The 18311-nt window shown below is 33.4% G+C and overlaps 1 long non-coding RNA gene across 1 annotated transcript in view; it reads left to right on the top strand.

Annotated features, from left to right (window-relative positions):
• Positions 1-8775: 8775 nt before the first annotated feature.
• LOC130228786 (uncharacterized) overlaps positions 8776-18311 on the top strand; it is an 86627-nt gene continuing 77091 nt past the window's right edge. The window contains exon 1 of the long non-coding RNA XR_008837809.1: positions 8776-8851. This is a non-coding gene — a long non-coding RNA (uncharacterized LOC130228786). The remainder of the gene's footprint in view (positions 8852-18311) is intronic.

The following is an 18311-nucleotide window of genomic DNA, read 5'->3' as shown; positions in this document are numbered from 1 at the left end:
CGTGCAAGTGTTTAATAAAACACAAACTATGCATCTAATTTTATCCTACTTTTAGACTACATGTTGATTAAAAAAACACCTATTTTACAAGAAAATGCTTTTGTAAAAACGTACACTGTCTGACTGAGCTGTAGATTTGCCAGTTTCAAACCGCTGAATTAATATCTCTGGCGCGAGCATGCATTAACAATGGTATATGAACCGTTTTAGGGGTGTGATCAAATGTATATTTATTCATTCATTCCTTCATTTTATTTTCGGCTTACTCCGTTTATTAATCTGGGGTTTTGTTTTGATGCCCTTCAGGGGGAATCATGCGTTAATTAGGGAGGTCAGACCCCTAAACCCCCGTAATTCGCACCCTGCATATGACACACTCTCAGAAAAAAAGGTACGCGAGCAGTCACTGGGGTGGTACCTTTTCAAAAGGTACACATTTGTACTTAAAGGGTCCATATTGGTTCCTCAAAAGTATATATTAGTGCCTCTTTTTCTGAGACTGCGCTGTACACATAAAAATAGCGGGATCTGTACACTAGAGGGAGCCGATGCATCCTTTAGATTCATTCATGCATAGAAACCAATGAAACTTCTAGAAATTTAACAAGACTAACATTATCATATTGACAAAACAACATTTCATTTGAACATGATATTTTATATAGCATGAGAATATCTTTCAATGTTATTGTTTGAAATAGATTATTTCGTTCATTCATTGATTCATTCAAAATTAAATACATTTTATAAATATAAATAAAATAATATAAACTAAGATATACTAATAATATATACTCATACTCTCTGGTGATTTGAAGTGCTTCTTTTATTCTCACTTTGGATAAAAGTATCTGCTAAAGGAGTAAAGAATCTTTATTTCTGATAGGGAATACAGAAATTATTTATTTACACAAATTCCCTCACTAGTTTCATTCATTCATTCATTTTCCTTCAGCTTAGTCCTTTATTCATCATGACAGCACATAATATTTCACTAGATATTCTTCTATCAAGATACTAGTACTGTGTAACAGTGGTTTGTTCTGGAGACAAACCAAAACAAATATTGCTTAAGGGGGGCTAATAATATTGACCTTAAAATGGTGTTTAAAAATTAAAAACTGCTTTTATTCTAGCTGAAATAAAACAAATAAGACTTTCTCCAGAAGAAAAAATATTATAGGAAATACTGTGAAAATGTCTTGCTCTGTTAAACATCATTTGGGAAATATTTGAAAAAGAAATTCACAGAAGGGTGACTTCAGCTGTAGATGTGCGTGTGATATGATAATGTAAGCAGTTTTTAGAGAGTCAGAATGAGAAACTCTGTAGTTTTTGACCTGTGTTTGAGGACAGAGAGAGACTGAAACACCTTGACCCTCATCTGCAGTTTCATCATCACTGAGACACACATTACTGATTACAGGAGCAACTGATAACACTGATGGGGGCGGGACTTCTTTAATATGCTCATGACCAATGATTCAAAAACTTTTTCTCATTAACAAATATATATATATATATATAAATATACATATATATACATATACAGTTGAAGTCAGAATAATTAGCGCCCCCTTTTTTTTCTTTTTTAAATATTTCCCAAATGATGTTTAACAGAGCAAGGAAATTTTCACAGTATGTCTGATAATATTTTTTCTTCTGGAGAAAGTCTTATTGGTTTTATTTTGGCTAGAATAAAAGCAGTTCATAAATTTAAAAAAAAACATTTTAGGTCAATATTATTAGCCCCTTTAAGCTATATATTTTTTCCGATAGTCTACAGAACAAACCATCATTATACAATAACTTGCCTAATTACCCTAACCTGCCTAGTTAACCTAATTAACCTAGTTAAGCCTTTAAATGTCACTGTAAGCTGTATAGAAGTGTCTTGAAGAATATCTAGTCTAATATTATTTACTGTCATCATGACAAAGAGAAAATAAATCCGTTATTAGAGATGAGTTATTAAAACTATTATGATTAGAAATGTGTTGAAGAAATCTCTTCTCTGCGTTAAACAGAAATTGGGGGAAAAACAGGGGGGCTAATAACTCAGGGGGTTTAATAATTCTGATTGCAACTGTATATATATATATATATATATATATATATATATATATATATATATATATATATATATATATATATATATATATATATCAGTAATATCACATGAGTATCAGTGTGATATGGCTGTACATCAGCACTGGTGGCAGGCATTTCTAAAGCCAATCTTAGCCCTTTCTATTGAGCAGGTGAAGACAATAACCAATCATAGAGGTGGAGGACCTCACCTGCCAGCACTCAAAAAGCAAGCGGGATAATATTTACATTAGTTTATTTGCTATAAACTCTCATGCTGTCTTCTGTGCATGTGTTGGAGTTTTGTTTGATTAAAGGAACAGTTCATATATCTCACCGCTGTATTAAAGAACAAAATTGTATTACAAATCAAATATAAATATTAATATATTTATAGATTTAAATTTTTAAAAATTCTTGTGTTGTGAAGAAAAAATCTAATTATGTATGGAAAGCATCGTCAATGAACCGAGATATCGAATTGAAACTAATCAATGGCAAGATAATCGTAACCGAACCGAACCGTGAGACCAGTGTAGATTCATACCCCTACTCGTCACATTATAGACCTTTTTCTTGGCTGCTGCAGCACGCCATAGTGACCAGCATCTTCCGGTAGAATGTTCTTCCATTTACAGCATTTACAACCGGTAATTTGTGATCCGAAAATGGGTTTCAATAGCGTTTTGAGTGATTTATGGACTGTTTTTGTGACACACAACTTTGAAAGGTGTGTGTTAAAGCTGTTTTAATCTGTCAGATCTGTGATTCAAGCGCGAGAGAAAAACAGTATCGTAAGCCATGTTTCTTTTGGTTCTGCTTAATCACATGCCCCCAAAAAAAGATATTTAAAATAAATGAAACAATATGATGTCTTTTGACTGCTTTCTTTACTAACTACATTACACAATACTTGTACTTTTACTTTGAGTATATGAGTAGTACATTTTGAAATAAACTACTTGCAATAATTAAGTACAAAAAAGTTGAATACTTTAGTACTTCCATGGTGCTTAAAGAGCACTTCTACTTCTACTCAAGTCACTTTTTGATAGAGCACTTCAAGTCTGGATCTCTAGTACTTTATACATCTCTGCCCGCCAGTGCTGATATACAGCCATATTGCACTGCTATGAGTGTGATATTGCGTTTATGATAACATCCGAAGCTCAGACACACTCTCCTAATTCAAAACTAGATTAAAGACCTATCTGTTCAGTAAAGCATACACTCAGTACATCACTTGGCTTCCACACAGGTTCTGCATCTTGTTAATATACACTATGAACAGCAGCTACGCTAATTATTCTCTTTATTCTCCATTTCCACCTGGGGATACTCTTCCCGAGGCCCTCAGACTATGCAGAGTCACTGATTCGATCCAAGACCAACGACGAGATGATCCCAAGGTTTCCATATCCTGGACCAGGCCGAATCCTGAGCAGCTACTGTGGTGGTCATGAAGGAGTGGAGAACAGAGACTGATTCCTGTGACGCTCCAGAGACAGACGAGTCTTCGCTGAGGCCAGCTTCCAGCCTCCGCCACTGAGACTGCAGCTCTGCACAAGACGTTTGGCCAGCGGAGAAATTAAAATGGTCGTGCCCAACTGAGCCTGGTTTCTCTCAAGGCTTTTTTTTCTTCACTTCCGCCTTTAGTGAAGTTTTTTTTCCCTCTCCGCTGTCGCCACTGGCTTGCATGGTTCAGGATCTGTAGAGCTGCGCATCGTTGGACTTGCTCTTCAGTGTTTGGACTCTCAGTAGTGAATATTAAATGACGTGTTTAAACCAAGGAGTTCTATTCTATTCAGGAGACTTTGAAAATTTTCCACAAATTAGTATTCAATCTCAAACTATGAGGCAATAAAAAAATAAATATTGCATGAATACATATTAACATTATATATCTACAAAATATGTTGGCTAGAATGATGTCTGCCACTATATATATATGAAGAAATGAAGAAATATATATATATATATATATATATATATATATATATATATATATATATATATATATATATATATATATATATATATATATATATTTCTTCATTAAATTTATTTGATTTTTAAGTACTTAATTTGAATGAAACAAGGCTAAATAATTAATCATTTAAATAATTTAGTTTGCTTGTCAAGTACTGTAATTAGTTGGGTTTTTTTTTTACTTGTACTTTTTACTTTTTTGCAGTGTGTGAGTTCAGATTTCAGCATTTACTTTTCGATTAAAATGTGATTCATATTTAAACACAATTTTTTGTTTAAAATAAGTGCTTAGACTAAGAAAAAAGTCTTTAAATTAAACTTATTATATTATTATAATGGGTGACACTGTGCCTCAATGGTTAGCACAGCACAGAAGGTCGCTGGTTCAAGTCCCGGTTGGGTCAGTTGGCATTTCTGTGTGCATGCTCTCCCCATGTTGGAGGTTGGCGGTTCTATCCACTGTGGGGACCACTGATTAAAAAAGGGACTTGGCCGAAGGAAAATGAATGAATGAATGTTATTATAATTTTATCATTATTATTATTGTTATTATATAGTACTCTCTATGAGTGAGTGTGTATTGGCTGATGAACGGAGTGGAAACACAACCTCTCAGTCTGCATATGAAGGATCTGTCCAATCTGTGATTAAACACCAAAGCCAGAGCGAAAGTAGCCTGAGCTCTGACTGCATCGTGCTGGGGTTTGGTGTAATGATACTGCATCAGATGAAGCTTCAGATTTGATTCTTCGTGCACTAATGACACACATTATCAATGAGCGTGTGTTTGTTCACTGTTAATGATCTGCTTCATTCTGAAGCGTGATTGGAGATCAGTAACCCGACCTGCTGCATATGCTCATGTAGAAAATGAATGCATTTAGATTTATAATTCCTGCATTCAAGTTATTGATGCAGTCATATTCTCATATTTTGAATGCATTTTTAAATGAGAGCATTAAGGAAACAAATGCAATATTTTTCAAATATTTCCCAAATGATGTTTAACAGAGCAGGGAATTTTCACAGTATTTGCTATAATATTTTGTCTTCTGGTGAAATAATAACCTAGTTAAGCCTTTAAATGTCACATTAAGCTGAATACTAGTGTCTTGAAGAATAGCTAGTAAAATATTATTTACTGTCATCATGGTAAAGATAAAATAAATCAGTTATTATAAATGAGTTATTAAAACTATTATGGTTAGAAATGTGCAGAAAAGTTGGAAAATTCACTTGAGAAATGTTTTTAAAGAGGCAATCATTTTGAGAAACTTTAACTCAGAATTCGTTTAATAAACTTTTTTTCTCTCTTACTCTTTTATGCTCTTAAAATGTTTGATATTTAACAATAATCTGAAGATTAATTTAAGGCTCCTGCACTTGAAATGCAAATGAAAAAAGGGTTCATAAAAAAACATTGAACTCTAGAAAACCAATGATTTCAGGACAGAAAAGAAAACTAGAAGCTTTAATTCTACATGACTAAACCATTAAATTTGTTAATAGAAACATTGCATTGTTCATAGTTTTCCATATTGCACATTACATGTTTATCAATTTGTATATAATACAAAGGATTTTGCATACAGGGATGTTTGAATATCTGCACACAACAATGCATGCTTGTACATTGCAAGTGGTATTACTCATGTATGTTTCATTTTACAAACACAGAGAGCACATTAAATACGTGTGAATTATTGACTATTGTTTCAAATGATTTTTTGTTTCAACATATGGGTGAAAAGATGTGTAATTTAATGTTGATGTAACGATGAAACAAGATGCATATTTATTTGCAGTCAGATAGGTCAAACGAACGGATTTTTGACATATAAACTATTGTTATACTTAAATAATGTCATTTTATAGAATGCCCACTGTTCTTATTTTTTATTATCTCAAAACACAATTCAATGGGATCTAATATACTGTCACGGATTGGCCAGGCTCTTTCACCAGCATCATCACCTGAGTAATAATCACACACAGCTGCACCCAATCACTCCAACTCACTACAAAAGCACACACCTCACTTCACTCAGTGTCCAGGCTCTTTTATACGAAGCGGACTCATAGAGAGTACCTCATGGTAGTCAATATCATTTAGACTCGTCTCTTGTACTTACCTAATCTCTGTTTGCTTCCAGTCTGTCCAGCGTTCCTGGTGTCCTCTCAGAGTTGTGTGTTTCGTCAGTCTGTCTTCCCCTCAAGCCCTCTGGTGTGTGCATTCGGTCTTCCTCAGTGTCTGTCAGCCATCCTGCTTCAAAGAAGGACTATCAGCTCAATCCAAACTTCATTCACTTCACTATTGTTATCCTTGTGTGGCTCTGCTGTCACAATAAACATCGCTCTTCATTTACTCACCCTGTTTGTCCATCTGCTTCCCTAACATATACACTCTTTGCATCAACCCAATGTTGGGTCAAATATGGACCAACCCAACAGTTGGGTTAAAATAATGTAATTTAAATTTAATTCGACCCAAAACTCTTCGACCCAACATTAATTAAAACAACCCAGCGTTTTTTAGTTGAACTGTGTTTTACTACAGTAAACAGTATTGACTTCTAGTATAATATAAACTATAGTTGTAGAAAACAACAATATCTGGTCATTTGTTTATTGTGTGACCATATCAGCCATAATTACTGCAACAATTAATTCAAGTAGCTTCTTCACTATAATATGCATCAAAAACACCACAGAATTTACTATGAATTACTATAGTATTGAACTCATCTCTTAAATGCGTGTTTATTATTAGACCCTATGGTGTAATGTTATGAACATGTGTGCTATGGTGTTAAGATAAGTATTATACGTTTTATTGATCATGTTCTACCACTAAAACTGATTGTATTATATACCAGCTCTGTAGTATAGTTTACATTTTACTTCAGTAAACTCTGGTGTATCGTAGTATAACAGCTTATAGTTGTGGAAAGCTACAGTAGTTGGTCATTTGTTTATATTACTATAGTTATTGTGAGACTACATCAGCTTTAATTGCTAAAACAATTCATTCAAGTAGCTACTTTACTATAATACGCATCAAACACACCACAGAATTTACAATAAATTACTATAGTATTTAAACTCATCTCTTAAATGCGTGATTATTATTAGACACTACGGTGTAATGTTATGAACGTGTACTATAGTTTTAAGATAAGTATTATAAGTTTATTCTGTTGATCTGAAAACCCACATGATTATTCATAAGCAAACATTATTTATATGGTAAATAAATTTAAATATATATTATATACTATAAATTATATGGTAAATAGTGTTTTAAACCATATAGGAAAGTGTATTATATTATCTACAGCTATGTGTGAATGAATTCTCCAGCTTACTGCAGTATTAACAATAGTGATCTGATAAACTGTCTAAAATACTGTAGTATACTTTAGTCTTTACGACAGTAAACTGTGGTGTGTTGTCAAATACTTTATAAATAAAGAAAACTACAGTATTTGGTCACTTGTTTATATTTCTATAGTTATTGTGTGACTGTATCAGCTTTAATTGCTAAAACAGTTCATTCAAGTAGCTACTTTACTATAATATGCATCAAACACACCACAGAATTTACCTTAATTTACTATAGTATTAAACTCATCTCTTTACATGCGTTATTATTATTAGACACTACGGTGTAATGTTATGAACACGTGTGCTATAGTTTTAAGATAAGTATTATAAGTTTATTCTGTTGATCTGAAAACCCACATGATTATTCATAAGCAAACATTATTTATATGGTAAATAAATTTAAATATATATTATATACTATAATTTATATGGTAAATAGTGTTTTAAACCATATAGGAAAGTGTATTATATTATCTACAGCTATGTGTGAATGAATTCTCCAGCTTAATGTCGTATTAACAATAGTGATCTGATAAACTGTCTAAAATACTGTAGTATACTTTAGTCTTTACGACAGTAAACTGTGGTGTGTTGTCAAATACTTTATAAATAAAGAAAACTACAGTATTTGGTCACTTGTTTATATTACTATAGTTATTGTGTGACTGTATCAGCTTTAATTGCTAAAACAGTTCATTCAAGTAGCTACTTTACTATAATATGCATCAAACACACCACAGAATTTACCTTAATTTACTATAGTATTAAACTCATCTCTTTACATGCGTTATTATTATTAGACACTATGGTGTAATGTGATGCTCTGAACACGTGAGCTATGGTTTTGTTTTCGATAAGTATAATAAATATGCTGTTTTATTAACTATTATACCTCTATAACTGATCTCCGCTCAGTTTTGAACACGTCTGAACTGGTTTTGCTTGATATTAACATAATAAGTGTGTTAATTTGTTTTATTAACTATTATCTACCTATCTAACTGATCTCCGCTCAGTTTTGCTTCAACTTTGTCTTGTTTCCATCTCCGTCCCTTTAACACAAGTCGTGCATGAGCACCACGTGGTCCCCTAGTGCCGCGCTGTGATTTTCTATTGGCTTACACTTCACCCGCCCCCTTACTTCACCCTCGCTTTGATTAGTCCGCCTGTGGGTGTGTTCGTGGACTCAGGCGGCCTGTTGTTTGAGCCGCTTACCCACCGTAATTCCATATTGGCTGCTAGAACTCTAGTACTCTCCGAATCCCGCCTCGCCATTAGTCGAGCGCACAGTCATAGCCCCTCGTGATTGGCTGACGCATAGGTCATCGCCAGTGAATGCGGAAGTAGTGCGCTCTACTGAGTCACCGTTGTATCAGCTGATTCTTTCACAGTGAGTATCTTGATCATGTTTTCAGTTTCTCTTGATTTAACTTGAGCTTTTCGCGCATGTGTTCGCGGTTATATTCGCCAGGCTGCTGTGTAAACTAAGTACGCACGATTAAGCGGGGTTTTTGTGTGGTTTGTGTCCACCATGTGTTTGTATGTGGAAGCAGTGAGCTTTCTCAGGCTGTTAAACCCTCCACCCATACTAAACACACACATACACACACACACCCACACATACACAGAGTGAGAGAGCAAAGGCCACCAGCTGGGGTGGAGTGTTGTAAATCCACACATGACGAGTGTTTGTGTTGATAAACTGTATTTATATAGGGATTCTATCAGCCATGTACTTTTACTATCAATCGTCAGGCGTTGTGTGTGTGTGTGTGTGTGCGCGTGTGTGCGTGCGTGCGTGCGCGTGTGTGCGTGTGTGTGTGCGTCTGTGCGTGTGTGTGTCTGTGTGTGTGTGTGTGTTATAAAGTGCTTTTGCTTTCACTGAATGGTACATATGGATATGTATCGGCATATTCTCAGCAATATAATGATTTTTGTCTGTTTAAAAGTAATCAGAAGAGTGCAATGCATGAGAAAATAATCATATTGCATAATATTATGATATAATTAATAATGTATTATGTTATGCATTAATCAATTCCTATGTAAAATGTCAGTGGTGTTATATAACATTTTTGAATTATGTTTTTAAGTCTTGCGTAATGTTTACAAATCATGCATGCTAACATATTAGATGGCAGGTATGCATTGTTTGTCTCTCATTGAAAAAAAAATGTTATAGCACTAAAATATATATTTTTTACTGTTATAATATATTTATTTAATATATTTTAATACTTTTAATACTGTTTTTATTGTTAAAAAGATTGGATTTGCAAAGCAAGTATTCATGAAAGAGATTTAAAAAAAAAAAATCATAGTAGTAGCGGTGCAACGGATCACAAATCTCACGGTTTCATTACATTATAGTTTTTTAGTCACGAATCGGACCATTTTTCAGATCAGCCAGAAAGGGGAGGAGACAAATTCAATTTGCTTTCCGTTTATTACAGAAACGGCACTGCAAGACGCATTTTGATTTAACAAACAGAACTTAGAAGCTGTAATTTTATTAGAAAATACATGAAGAAATAATCAGCTGAATACAAATAAATGTAAAATATTCAGTACTGTGAAAAATTACCTGCTGCTTCTACTGTTGCTGATAATGCTAAATGTAGAAATCTATTATCATTTGTACAACCCGTATTTATTTTTAGTTTCATCTTCAATAAATGATTCAGTTCTTCACTCATAAATCTTCATGTTTCATTGCTGGATGATCATTGCTGAAGAATTATTCAGTGGCATATTTTTGATGACAGGTTGTCGCCACCTACTGGTTAAATAATGTAATTGCTGCGTGCAACTTAATTTTTGAGCATCGTTAAATGCACATGATAGTGATTTTAATCTGTACCATAAGCATCAGTGATTTTATCTAAACTATACACTGTTCTCCCAGTACTTCTGTGTTATTTGACTGTTTGTAACTTCATAACTAACTCAAAAGACTAAAGACTGAGTCTCTTAATTTTTGCATTTTTCAATCACAGATTTGAATGCAGCGATTGAAAGGATTCATAAACATCTGCTAATCACCATAGTTTATAATTAATGTTGCGTGGGTGTTGAGATCCCGATCTTTTAGTGAAGTTTTCAAACTAATTTCGAGAGGAGCACGTGATATGATTGACTGCAGCTGGCCACTCATCTACATTCACTAGTTAGCCAATCAGATTAACCCCAAATCACTATAAGTAGCCTAGCTAGAACTACTCTCTTATCTTCGTTTTCCGAAGAAACCCCCCATCCACCCCTTCTCCTCCTTTTTTCTTTTACCACGGGGAGCTCTCGAGAACCACCTGATCTCGTACTCCCCTCATATGCTCTATGGACCAGGCGGGAGCCCTGGGCTCACCTATCTCCGAGCTCAGGGTTCTCTCCCGGGACAGCATGCAAAACCTGCTAACAGTTGTCAAACAATATCTAAGTGTGAACTCTTGAAATGATTAATCGTGCAGCTTACACTGAATGCATTAATGCAGGCTAAACAAGTAGTGACAGAAAACACCTTTAATAACCTGAGAAACCCACCACATCTTCCTCCGTCATCATTATATTTTACAGGAAAGCCTGAATGCTTTCATACATGTGATTTGAATGACGCGAGAAGCTTTGTCTATGTGATCGTAACAAATTTAGGATTAATATACAAGTAAAAAAAAGTATTACCCGTGTGTTCCGAAGCGTTGTAATCCATACGAATCAACCGTGATCCGTTTCACCCCTATTTACATTGTAGAATTAGATTATTTATTAAAGATTTAAACAAAGATACTATTTAAATACAATGATGACCATGATATTTTACAATTGATTGTTCAATTTCTGTACTTGAATACTGTTAGACTCCCCAGAAATCCATGAAGAATTGCTGTATTCATAGATTTTTGCTTGTAATTTATTATAATTTATGCGGATACATTTTGCATAGAAAAAGAGTTGATCATCACAGTTGATCTGAATTAATGAAATCTTTCCAAATACAGCTGTTCAAATCATCTAGTGGAATTATCTTAATATCCCAATGTAAATCGCAGCAAAAAAAATATTGCAATGCCAGATTTTTCTAATATCGTGTAACGCTATAATAAATATTGGATTTGAATAGCAAGTATTCATCATTCCTTACTTTTGAAAGGAAAACAAATCATAATAGTAAAAAATAACATCAATTTATCTACAGTTGAAAGCAAAATTATTAGCAATCCTGTCAAAGGTTTTAAATATAATTAATAAATATTTATATTTATTTCCTAAAAAATCTAAAGTTTTTAAATAATAGTCTGTATTGTCTATTGCATAATTTCTATTTCTCCATAATTTAGACTCTTTCTGTTATTATTTTTAAGGTCATGAGTGGTTGTGTATTTTAACTGCACATCATACTGTGTTATGTTTTATTATGACAAATGAAAAATGCTAAGAAAATACTTCTTAAATAAGACTTTCTCCAAAAGAAAACCTATACAAGCCTTAAATTTAGGAATGAAAGCATCTATTTTTAAAACTAGGACTGCACAATATATTGTTTCAACATCGACATCACAATGTGCACATCAGCAATAGTCACATCACAAGATGTGCAATGTTAAGTTCACATGTTAGGACTATAGCACAACAGATCAAAACACAAGGGATTTTTGCAGTCACCTCAAAATTTGACAATAATGGAGTAAAAGTTTATTGTATGCATATTTTTTTTAATGTGACTGACTGTATGAGCATTTTCAGGAGTTTAAAGCATTTGGTTAGAAGACATTTGACCAATTGTAACTTTAATAATAATTTTATTTATAATATATATATATATATATATGCACGCACACATGCACACACACACCTGAATACCGCTAGACTCCCCAGAAAGTAGGCATGGGCCGGTATAAGTTTCTGACGGTAGGATAACCTTGGATAAAAATATCATGGTATTGTGATTACTGCTCTAAAATATCTTCTTTTTAATTGTCTTGGAAAAAAACAAAACAACTTTCTTCCCCATTGAACACTATATATTTTACTTTGGGAAACATTTATTTTGGAGCAGTAAACATGTCAGGCTAAATAATTAATATAAATAAATGACATCTGTTAGTTTCAAAAACACACACTATTATATATATATATAACATGTAAAAACATGTAAAAGTCACGGTTTTAAAACCGCTAAAACTTTCTGTTGTGCTGTTCCCTATATATATATATATATATATATATATATATATATATATATATATATATATATATATATATATATATATATATATATATATATATATATATATATATATATATATATATATATATATATATATATATATATATATATATATATATATATATATATATATAGGGAACAGCACAACAGAAAGTTTTAGCGGTTTTAAAACCGTGACTTTTACATGTTATCATCCCATATCTTATGCCTACCAGAAACCCATACAGCACAGTTTGTTTCACTTTTATCTTTGCTATATTGTATGTGCTTGTTATGTGCTCATGATATTTTATACATGATTCAATCCCATCCAGAATCCTAACCAATCCATATGAATAAATTATCAAAATTAGGGCTGTGCGATTTGGGGAAAATATTTAATTGCAATTTTTTTTTGACAGATAATGTGATTTGATTTACGATTTAATGTTGTAGTCAAGCTTCAGCTCAATATTCTGTAAGCTGAGGCAACAATTCTGCGACAGCTCTTAAAAATGACTTGTTTTTGTTTGGTGTCTGACTTTAAAAACCAAATATTCCCTTATTACAAATGCTGTGTTTCCTTGATATGAATTTGTCTATTAATGCTTCTGAAGCGGCAGACGCCATCATCCCTGTTGTCAATGCTTTCCTGTTTTTTTATTGTGGTCATAATTCGGTTGCACAATTCTGATTGGGCAGAACGAAAGTGTACGTACTTAATTGCCTAGTAAGACTGTCACACACAGCTGGCAGTCACCCATTTGCTCTGGGCAGGAGAAATTAAATATATTTTTATATTTCATATTGCAGCCTCTTGCGATTTTAACTAATTGCAACGTTTCAAATTGCGATTTGATTTAGATTAATCGCACAGCCCAAATCTAAATGATCCAAATCCAGCTATTTAAGCCGTCTGGTGAAATTGAATTGATATCACTATATATATATATATATATATATATATGTATATATATATGTATATATGTATATATGTATGTATGTATGTATGTATGTATGTATGTATGTATGTATGTATGTATGTATATATATATATGTCGAAGAAAATATTGCAATGTCAGATTATTCCAATATCTTGCAACCCTATTTAAATTATTTTAATGTCAATATTATTAGCCCTATTGCGTTTATTTTTATTTTTTCAATTATCTATAAAACATAACCTAATTAACCTAGTTAAGCCTTTAAATGCACTGTAAACCCTAATGTTGTCTTTACTTAAACAAATAAGTAAAGTTGACTGAACTTTTTTTTGAACATACCGGTTTTGTAGACTATACTTAAATTGTTAAGTTCACCAAACTTAGTACTACGTTTGGTGAACTGAACAATTTAAGTATAGTCTACAAAACCGGCAAGTTAAATAAACTTGAATATGCTCGTTTTGGGAGACTTCATTACTCAATTAAACTGAGGCAACGAGTTTACTCAATTAATTTAGTTCAGTCAACTTTTTAGGGTTTTCAGTGTGTCACTTAAGGTTAAACACTAGTATCTTTCAAAATAAGTTGAACGTGGCAAAGATAAAATAAGTTATTATTAGAAATTAGTTCATAAAACTATTATGGTTTAAAATGTCATCAATTCCCTCTGTTAAACAGCACTTAGGAAAATCTAAAAAAATTACAGCTAATCATTTTGCATTCAACTGTATTTAAAAAAACATGCAGAACAACAACAACAGAATCAGCGATGCAAACTTCATCAGATATGCCACATGGACGCTCTCTGCGGATGCATTGGACTATAACCAAGCATTTCTCCCAGTGTGCACCAATGATTGGCAGCAATTCGGTGCCACTGGATCCCGTTCCCATTCCTCAGCCTGGGAAGCTCCGTTTTCCGTCTCACTGCTTTAGGTGAAATGTCTAATTGATGGCTCATGCTCATGTTACGGGTCAGACGGCTCTTTAAATAGCCTATGAATGCTCTGCTCTAGAATCTAGGTCCCTGAGCTGTATGTTTATGATCTTTGCATGGGTTTTAAATGTGTTTGCTTCTATAGGAAGTCGACAGGCTCAAGATAAATACATGCTTCCTTTAGCCTACGATGCACTTAAGCTGAGTTAGACTTGTTCAGGATATTTATCTTGGACTTAAACATGTCACATATGTCTTAGACTCACTACACATACAAAAAGAAGACAATATATAACATTAACCAACAACCACCCTTCAAAGTAGTTTATCATTTAAAATACTAATGGACACTGGTATAAATTACTTCTTGTAACGATTACTTTAACACAAAGGAGCTCTTTATCACTTCCCTGATGGCAGTACTTCATACATTGCAAATAAAACATGCTTTGGATGGTTTGCTATTACTTGTGCATTCCTAAAAAACATCAACTCATAGGTTAAACTTAACATGTTTAGCTGCAGTTAGGTAATATTAACTCTACAGGGCAGTATGAAGATGACAACAACTTTTGTTACTTATGACACTAATCAAAAGTTGCATCCGTCTTTAGGATGAGACATTAAATCGAGGTCCTGACTCTATGTGGTTATTATAAATCCTAGGCACCTCTGGTAAAGAGTAGTGGTGTAACCAGGGGCGTTGCTAGACATAAAGCTCTACTAGGGCACCAAAAAATATATAATAATAATAATAATAAAATATGTATATACATATATATTTTTTTAAAGAAATATTTATTATAAATAAAATACAATTATTATTCGAAATTTTAAATGTAACTGGAAAACAATGTTTAGACAAAACTGGAGTGATATATTAATTTTATTTGAATTAAATTCTATAGACAATTCAATAAAATACAAAAAAATGTGTTATAGAATTATCTGTTGTCTTAGACTTGACACATGGCAGAGAATTAGGTTTGTTAAGTCTTTACCTCTCTGACTCCTCATCCCTCATTTATGCTTCATACAAAAAAATCAGGAGGCATGCTTAGGTAAGATCACCATCATATTGTTTAAACTTTAGTTTCGTCGACTAGCTAAACAAAAAAGGCTGTTACGCTGGTTTTACAATGCATGAGCGATGCGTGACAAGTAAGTAGGCTGCTATTTTGGCGCGCATGTTAACTACCGGGACTCGCTGCTTTTCTGCGCGGCAGAAGAGCAGCGCGTGAGAGAGGCGCACACGCGGAGAGGCGCAATTTCTCTGCGCACACGCGGAGATGGGCACATGCCCCAGTAAAAATTGGGTCTAGCGACGCCCCTGGGTGTAACCCTTGTGTCCTGGCCAAATTGGCTTTATCACTGACTATGCTTACATGGACATCAGTAATCAAATTATTTGCTTTAATCTAATTTAGAGAATATTAAGACTAAGGTGTTTACATGAGTTGCTTTTTAAGTGTTACTTTCATGATCCCTCTTACATGTTATAACACATAATTCTTTTAATGTCACTGCGTCACCGCGTTATACGCATTTCCTCTGGAGTTTAATGCAGTTTCGGGTGTTTCATTTTTAATTTGTCGACTTTAACTGCAGTTTGGCACTTTCATTCACGAACATTTCATGCATGCCCTCCATGACAAACGAGATATTGGATGCAACTATGAACTGCTGGAAGAGTTGTTTTAATAGAAGGTCTTACCACATGCTGAATGGAAGCAAAAAAAGATGCAGGTGTCTGTGGTCTGCACTGACTGGGTAGGTGCTAAGAGTGTCAAACAGCCGTGTGTGTGCTATCCTGTCGCGAAATGTCCTACATGACGGTAATAATTCGATTAAGGTGTTTACATGTCTGTACTGCACTTCAATAATGCGACTAAAATCGGCATACTCTACGTCTTAATTCGATTTCTCTGTAGTTCCATTATGACCTTAATCTGGTTAAATTAATTAAAAATCGCTGTTTACATGCTTAACTCTTAATCAGAGTATTGTCGTAATTAAAATCGAGTTATTGGTGTCCATGTCAACGTAGTCACTGTTTCTCAACTCCACCTATAGCTGGTGTGTGGTGAGCGCACTGGCGTCGTTGTCCTGTGGCTGCCGTCGCGTCATCCAAGTGGATGCTGCACACTGGTGGTAGTCTGGGGAGGCTAAATGTGCTATATAAATACACATTACATTATGATATTCACAGAAATGCACACACTGTAAAACATATGTTAATTAACAGTTTCCATATTTTGTGTTCAGTTTATTTACTGTTGTGAATTGCGGGATGTTGATCTCTGCTCTGTCGCCATTTAATGTTGAACATTCAACTCTACAGTTTAACAGTGACTTTTATTGACATTTTACTAGTTTAACATAATAATATACTGTATAAGAATTAACATAGAGGGACAATTAAGTCTGTAAAATGACAGAAAATGTATTGGCAATTCATTACAAGGTTTTTGTAGTGTAATATACAACACCAACGCAGACTATATAGCACTGCAAACTATTACAAATGTTCATACAAGTCACTTTTTCTCACGCTTTTTAAGGTTACAAGAAAGATAAAGATCTCATAATGCAATTAAAAATCATAAATAATCAGGGGAAAAAATATAGAATTTGAAAAATGATTATATTTATTTATTTATATTCATTCCCAGAATTCCCTGCATGAAAAAACAACAGCTAAGTTAAACAGATCTGAGTAAAACTAACAATCAAAAACTCTGAAAGAAATTTCTATGTGTGTATTTTTGTAAGCCTAAATTGAAATCACACTTGAATTTCAATTAATTGCATGGCATTAGGCCTGCCACGATATCTATTTTTTGTTGTAGGATAAATTGCACCAAAATATATTGCGATAAACTATTTTATTGTCATTTTTTTATGACACTCATTATTATATAATGCCAGAATGACAATATAATATCATCACAATGCAAGTACTCTCTTCCAAAGAGCACATCATATTTCATTCTTAAGAATATTTGATTTATTTATAGTCCTTTTAACAGTTTAATAATCAGGCATTGAATGTGAAAATGCATATCCTAAATAAAAAGTAATCATAAATGTTAACTAAAATGTCCAGGGTAAAAATAAGTAGAAAAAACTACCAGATCGAGTTATCTTGTTGTCAAATGCCCACATGAGAATATACTATAGTAATTTATAGTAAATACTACAGTGACACCTCCAATAGAGATAGAGATGTTGCACAATCAGATCAAATGTTGCTAGAATTGTTTTTTATGTATGGACTATATATATTGCTGCGGTCATGTCCATGTGTTGTGCGATAAGTCTGTATACTGATTATTGGGCCAGGCACGTCATTTTATTTAAGTTGAAAAGAAAATGCTTTTTTTAAACAATGCATGCTTTTATAGTGTTAAACATGTCTATTGCTATTAGACATGATCATTTTAATTGTGTATATAGTTTACATGCATGTTTGTTTGAGAGATCCCATAACCCCAAGTAATAATAATGTCACGTTTTGCACACAAACATGAGCAGCACGTTTCATATTTATCAGTGTAGGTCATCAAGGGTGGTTATATTGCTTTTTTTATTGGATATTTTGAATATTTCCACATCTCCGCTCCTGCACTTTAACATGTGTTTGTGCGTAACTACTTCATATCTCCACGATGATAAAATGTCAACTAGATGAGGATTGATGCAACTCCTTCAGATTTGTCCATACTGAACTTTTGCTGAGTTTTACTACACTGTTAAATGCATATCTGCT

Source organism: Danio aesculapii, chromosome 5, assembly GCF_903798145.1.
Source record: "Danio aesculapii chromosome 5, fDanAes4.1, whole genome shotgun sequence".
In the NCBI taxonomy this organism is placed as follows: Eukaryota; Metazoa; Chordata; class Actinopteri; order Cypriniformes; family Danionidae; genus Danio; species Danio aesculapii.
Note: the sequence above shows the minus strand (reverse complement) of the source record. Positions and strands in the feature narration are given on the sequence as shown.